The sequence below is a fragment of the Peromyscus maniculatus genome, chromosome 20, assembly GCF_049852395.1.
Source record: "Peromyscus maniculatus bairdii isolate BWxNUB_F1_BW_parent chromosome 20, HU_Pman_BW_mat_3.1, whole genome shotgun sequence".
NCBI lineage: Eukaryota > Metazoa > Chordata > Mammalia > Rodentia > Cricetidae > Peromyscus > Peromyscus maniculatus.
In genome coordinates this window covers 41,496,250-41,502,882 of record NC_134871.1, presented here as the reverse complement: position 1 = coordinate 41,502,882, position 6,633 = coordinate 41,496,250, and the positions used below count along the sequence as shown (strand labels likewise).

General features: G+C 45.2%; 1 long non-coding RNA gene across 1 annotated transcript; it reads right to left on the bottom strand.

The window, feature by feature from the left end:
• Positions 1 to 1,074: 1,074 nt before the first annotated feature.
• LOC143269685 (uncharacterized) lies at positions 1,075 to 1,941 on the bottom strand. Its single transcript, XR_013046261.1, has 2 exons — positions 1,756 to 1,941; positions 1,075 to 1,250 (listed from the first exon to the last, which is right to left on the bottom strand). It is a non-coding gene; the product is annotated as an uncharacterized LOC143269685 (long non-coding RNA).
• Positions 1,942 to 6,633: the final 4,692 nt, after the last annotated feature.

Genomic DNA, 6,633 nt, shown 5'->3' with positions numbered 1-6,633 from the left:
ATGCATCCAGCTGATTAGTCCTGGTGCACCCCACAATACAGCTTGCTTTAATTGGACAATCATGGACTTGGCCTTTTCTCCTCACAAGTCTAGGGTTTAACAAGTCTCTACCAGACAAAGCCAGGTTCAACTTCAGACAGCAGTACTTCACTTTTAGAGGGTATGGGGGGAGGTGGTGAGAATATGGCCCTATTTCATAAGCTACTCTGAAGTACTGGGATTATACCATGAACTGATATTAAAGAAAACCATTAGGTCACAAAAGTGATTGAAGCCTGTTTCCCAAATAATCCAGATGCACTATAGAGTATTAACCAAGACTGACATTTACAACAAGCAAACGGGACCACAGCACTTTGGGTCCCAGGCTGATACAAGTGACAAGCTATCTGTCATTCTATCTGAGGAGCTGGAAGCTTTTAGTTGCAAGAGTTGGGGGAACTGCAGAGTCCTGGGCAGCCATTGTGCTCTCGGTGAGCTTTATCACCTGTGTCCTCATCACAGCCACGCCACCCCCTTACAAACGAACTCCGCACTAATGGGAACCGAGCCACATGGATGATCATTTATCATTCACAGCTGATGAGGTACCATTTTGGTGGCTGAACTTCAGGGTCATTTAACTTGCTTAATGGGATTCTACGTAAAGGCTCCGTTTAAGGTCTCAGGTTCATCCCTCATTTAATCTTCAATGACTGGAACAGGAGTAATAACAAAATAAAGGATCAGATGAGCCCCGTGGTGCCTGCCGGGCATAGGCTAAGCGACATCCCCATCACGATACCATGGAATTAAGACATCCCTGACCCTTCTCGAGGCAGCTCAGCCCTGTTTACTTTTAAAGTGAACACAGGAATATCCTACCCCACTGGGATTTCCAATCTCTCCAGTCTCCCTTGTGCACATATCCCCTCCCCCTGGCTGCATCCCAGATCCCAGTTCCCTCAGCTGGTAGTATGGGGGAGTTGAGGCTTTTTTTTTTTTTTTTTTTTTTTTTTGCTTATTCTTGAGATTGTGTTATGCTCGGATCGTGGAGACCCCCAAAAGACCACCACAGAGACCAAACCCCATATGTAAAAGCAAAGAGCCTTTATTCAAGCTCCGGGGCGGTCCTTCTGTCTGTGGGACACAGCAGTGAGAACAGAGAGCCATGAGCCCAGGCAGGATGGGATTTTTATCATAGCAGAGGTTCGGGTGAGGGGATGTCCAGGGTTCAGGAGCCCGATTGGCTGACAATTGTCTAGGGGTATCTGTAAAACAAAAATAGGTGTGTGCTAGACTCAATGACATCTGGCCACCTAATGGTTGGAATGTTAGGTATTTCCTCATCCCTGGGTGGATCCCTGGGTGGTATCAACTTAAGGCTTTTCCTGGACCTGGTTGTTGCCTGCCAGTAAGCCTGTCTCAGAAGCCATGTCTAGGCCCCTAAGCCTGTCATGGCTGCTGTGTGGTCAAGCTATTTTGGGGCCCCTTCACAACTGTAACTTATAGATCACTCCCTTCCCCTTCCCTTCCACCAAATCCTCCCACATACCCTTCCCTGGCTCTCCTTCAAATCCATGGCCCGAAGCCTTTTGAGCCTTTCTTTAGTTTGCCCTCCACCCCCCAAGGTGAGGAAAGAAGGAAGTTGCCCCCCCTACTCCCACCTCCCCAAATAAGCTGACTCAGACTTCTCCATCTGTAATTCCCAGGGACCTTTTCTGAAAGACGAGGGAGGTAAGAAAAGCTTTTCTGTGCGGAGGGAGGGAGAATTACAGATTGCAGAACGCTTCAGAGAACTAAGCAGTTGTGTCTCCTTTGTGGGTCACAGGGAGGCAAAGGCAAATGGAGGAAGGAGGAAGCTGCTGCCCATACAGCAGTTGGAAGGAAGAGCGGGCACAGCCTGAGAAAAGAAAAAAAAAAGCATTTCTCCCCCTAGCCAGTATGAAGATGTGGAAGTCTGCCCACATCAGCCTTGCCTCTGTAGCATGGCTAGCTGCACCCAGAGCTCACAGATGCCCAGCAGTAGAGGAGGCACCCAGCAGAACCACCCTTAATCATGAGCTACTGGGATGAGCAGGGCTGCTCCCTGGCTCCCGTCTCCTCCTTCCCCCTAATTAGCATAAGCATTGCTCTTTGCTTGAGTTCTTCCTTGCCCTCCCACTGCTGGGGCAGCTGGGGCAGCTGGGGCAGCTGGGGCATTTCATTTACTCAAAACCGACTGCACCTGCCTGCCGCACCACGGTGAAGGTAAGCCCAGGATCAGGGTCTAACAGCTAGGCAGTTAATCCAATGAGACAACCCTTCTCTTGGGAAACCTGTGGTTTACTTAGCAGGTGTGGTGAGTGGTGAAATGCACCCTTTTGAAGCTGGGGGAAGAGTTGAAAAAAAACACAAACATCATCCTGGTTTCAATGGGAAAAAAACTCAATATATAAAATAAGCCTGAAGCATGGCCTACCCGAGAGCAATGCTTGAGGATGCTACATGCTTACCCTTTACCTTAACAAGTCCCTAGGAGCTCAGCTGAGGTGTAGACGGCCATTTGAAAATCACCTTTAAAATATGTCTTGGCTCTTCAGAGTGTTTGCAGAATCCCCACATCTTTCAATTCAAGTCAAACTCTACCTTGTTAAGCCAAGGTGATCTACCCATGATATTTAAAATTTATATTTTCCACCTGGATGTCATATCTCACATGACACATTCTCATAATAACTTTCCAGACACCAAGCAGGACTTTAAAATGTATACACATACATACATATACATGCATGTAACAACAATTAATGAAAAAAGAGACCAGGAATTTGAAAGAGAACAAGGAGAGATATATGGAAGAGTTTGGAGAGAGCAAAGGGAAGGGAGAAATGATATAATTAGAATCTTGAAATAATTTTTTAAAAATATACATTTTTGTAAGTTATTATTTTAATTATACAAATTTATGTGCTTCCAGATGATGATGATGTGACTCATGCATACAGCATGTAATGATCTAATCAGGACTATTAGCATTTCATCTCCATAAACACACCTTATATTAAGTTAACATGTAATTATTGCTTGTATTTATAGAGATAATGTGGTTATTTTGATGCAATTATACAACGTATAAGAAACAAGTCCAAGTAATGTTGCTATGGCTTCATCATGATTTGTTTGGAGTCATTGAGACCCTTCTTTCTAGCTATAGTATCTAATATATAATAAAATACATATGAGGTGACTGAGGCCATTTCCACACTGAACTGTAGGGCTTGAGAACTTTACTCTCCCTATATTTTTTTAGTTGCTCTCTGACTCCCCACTTTGACCCCATTTCAGTTTTTAAAATCACTATCACCATGCCAATCAGTGATTCCAATTATTCACGCATAAGAGGGAGCTTGTAGAGTTTGCCTTCCTGCGGCATGATTTACCCCATTTACCACAGTGACTTCTAGGTCTAGTCTCATCTTGCTGCAAACAGAAAAAGCAGGATATTGTTTATTTTTTAATGGTTGAATATAGTCCATTATGTTCATAAGCCATGTTTCCTTTGCCCATCATCCCCTTGATGAGTATGTAGAATGATTCAATATCTTTTCTATTGTGTACAGTGAGGCAACTAAGAGGCATACAGAAAACATGTAAGATGAGCTGAGGAGCCAGGGTTTGGCTTAATGATGAATCACTGACTTAGCAACTACACTTAAAAAAAAAAAAATACGCCGGGCGGTGGTGGCGCACGCCTTTAATCCCAGCACTCGGGAGGCAGAGGCAGGCGGATCTCTGTGAGTTCGAGGCCAGCCTGGACTACCAAGTGAGTCCCAGGAAAGGCGCAAAGCTATACAGAGAAACCCTGTCTTGAAAAACCAAAAAAAAAAAAAAAAAAAAAAAAAAAAAAAAAAAAATACACCCAAGAACCCAGGCTATGCATCTCCTGTAAGGGAAATGTGCTGAACTGTCTCTGGATTACCTGTCAGTGGTGGCTAGCAGACAGAGGCATCCTCTTTGTCCTTTGGGCCCACACTGGGACACCACAGGGAGTTCCACAAACAGCCCCTTTCTGTTTTGGGGTACACTTTGCTCTTACTGCTGCTGCCTAGAACTCTAGGACTTCTGTGCCTTTCTGGCATGCAGCCTACCCAGAAGAATAAAGACAATGAAGATCTAGTAAGTCCCAAGGCAGAGACAACAGTGTGCTCCTGCATTACTGTGGAGTACTAAAGCCATGGAGAGGAGAAATTCTAATAGAAGCCTTGGAACCTTGTGACTACATTCAAGGGGTGGGGGTTGGGGGTGGGTGGGGGAGCTTGTTGAAGAGGTAACAATGTCCTGCATCTTCAGATTACAAATTGTGTGAGTGTAAACATGTGTGGGCATGCACATGTGTGTAGACATGCACAATCATTCATAAGACATCAGGTGACTTTGTCACTTTATCACTCCCCATTCACTTGAGACAAAGTCTCTTCTAAACTTGGTTCACTGTTTTGGGGCTAGGCTCCCTGACAAACAAGCTTCACCTGACCTCTTGACTTCCTCCTCACCCCAAACCTTCAGCACTGGAGTTACAGGTGTGTGTGGCCACACCTGCTTCTAGGTAGACACTGGAGATCTGAACTCAGGTCCATGTACTGGTGGAGTATAGGGCTTTTACCCACTGAGCCATCTTCTGTGCCCCTTCATATTACCAGGCTTTTACTCAGCTCAAGAACCTAGAACTTAAAAGCAACTCATTCAGAAAATGTAAGGGTCATTTTATACTGTAGCTAGAGTTTTCCTGCCTTGCCCATAGTCAGGACAAATCTGTCACCCGCCAGTCCCACAGCCGCTCAGACCCAACCAAGCAAACACAGAGACTTATATTGCTTACAAACTGTATGGCCGTGGCAGGCCTCCTGTTAACTGTTCCTATATCTTAAAGTAACGCATTTCTACAAATCTATACCTTGCCACGCAGCTCGTGGCTTACCAGCATCTTCACATGCTGCTTGTCCTGGCAGTGGCTGGCAGCGTCTCCTTCTGCCTTCCTGTTCTTTTATTTCTCCTCTCTGTTAGTCCCACCTATACTTCCTGCCTAGCCACGACCAATCAGGTTTTATTTATCGACCAATCAGAGCAACTTGACATACAGACCATCCCCCAGTACAGCCAAGTGCAGACCATCTCAGACACCTGCACTCAAGCCCATGGTCCTAATCATCCTCTATGCAAACCTGCTGGGTAACGCCACAAGGAACCCAAGAAGGGCTCCCACAGGGCATACATTAACATCCCACAGCATTATACTTTGAAAAAGTGTTGAAAACTACCTTAGGCATAATTTGAGCAAAATGGAGTATTGAAGCAAGCCATTTAGGAGTGGACCCAATGTGCCTCCATTTCCTTTGGCTCCACACCCCTTCCACACAAAAGGAACTGAGTTTCCCCAAAGTGTTTGCTTGGAGGCTTTGCTCAAAACTGTTTATTTAGAGCTGTATAGGTTTTCTTGCTAAACTGATACCAACTGATAGAAGCATCTCAAGTCTCCATTCAGTTTCATGCAGTGGCCCTCCTGTGCTTGCCACAGCCATCCTGGGACATCCGAATGACCAGAAGATAGTTCTGGATAGAGGTGACTTGGAGAGGGAAGCCACTGAAGTGACCAACATAACACCATCCTGTTCTGATTTTATGCTGACTCCATTTTGTATTGGATCAGGCAACTTTTCAACTCCCAGTGCCTTGAATAGTCATGTCCACCTTGGCAACACACTTGGGAATTTCTATTACCCTGTTCATGGCTCAGTTGAATAACTAAAACAGCTGGTATGTTTTGCCAAAACAAATGCTACCAGGGTCCCCTGACATATCTTGAGAATCAGTGTGGTTCTTCTGGTGTGTTCCTTTATAAATGCTGCTCCCCTGAGTTTCAGTGCCAGGAGTTCTTTGGTAGCAAGAGCTTGTTCTAAATTGATGGATTTAACAAGAGACTCTTATTTGGTTTTGTGTGCATGTGGTCTATAACTTCCTTGCCTGGACCATTCTAACACTATGTACTGAGTTTTTTTTAGGTTCTCTGCTTGATATGAAAATTATCATTATTTGGATAAGAAGATGTGACTCCTAGCAATGGGAGATACAGAGCCTGAACTGTCCATTTCCTGCAACCAGGCAAGACTTCCAGTGGAGGGATTGGGACACCAGTCCAGTCACTGTTGAAGCCCACAGAGATTTCCATCCTGCATAAGAGGATGACTGGACCACGGGCCTGGGTACCAGGTGTTTGGAAGGGTCTGCACTTGGCTGTATCTAGCAAGGGGGAGGTCTTTTGTCTTGTCCCTTGGCATTGTTATAAAAAGCCCTTTGGAATAACATTCTGGGCCATTGGTTATTGACCCAGGTCCTCCCCAGGTTACCCTGTGTTTCTGTCTTTCTTCTTGTCATCTAGATATCTCCTTCTATCTAAATATTTCTCACTTAGCCCTCCTCAAAAGTTCCTTGGGCATAAATGTGGGAGCAGGTCTCCCACAAGTCACATAACCTTCAACCTACAATCTGTCCTATCTGCAGGATGTGCTGGGGTAAAAGTCATGCAGAAATTGTGAATGTGGCCAACCAATGACTGGTCCATCCAGGTTGAGACCAATACCATGAGAGGGAGCCCACTCCTGACAGTACCTGGAG